The sequence below is a fragment of the Merops nubicus genome, unplaced genomic scaffold, assembly GCF_000691845.1.
Source record: "Merops nubicus isolate BGI_N331 unplaced genomic scaffold, ASM69184v1 scaffold24493, whole genome shotgun sequence".
NCBI classification, from domain to species: domain Eukaryota; kingdom Metazoa; phylum Chordata; class Aves; order Coraciiformes; family Meropidae; genus Merops; species Merops nubicus.
This window is the reverse complement of record NW_008599935.1, coordinates 1-312: the sequence shown is the minus strand read 5'-3', so window position 1 is coordinate 312 and position 312 is coordinate 1.

Below are 312 nucleotides of genomic sequence, written 5' to 3'. Positions count from 1 at the left end.
TCTGTGTGTGCTCTGTATTGGGGTGCTGGGTGTCTGGGTGCCAGGTGTCTGGGTGCCAGGCATCCCAGTGCCAGGTGTCCCAGCTGTCTGGGTGCTGGGTGTCTGGGTGCTCTGTACTGGGTGCTCTGGATTGGGGTGCCGGATATCTGGGTCCCAGGTTCCTGGGTGCTCTGTATCGGGGTGCCGTGTGTCTGTCTGGATGCCAGGTATGTAGGTGCTGGGTGCAGGGTGCTCTGCATCTGGGTGCTGGCTATTGGGGTGCCGGGTTTGTGGGTGTTGGGTATTGGGGTGCCGGGTGTCCCAGCTGTCTGG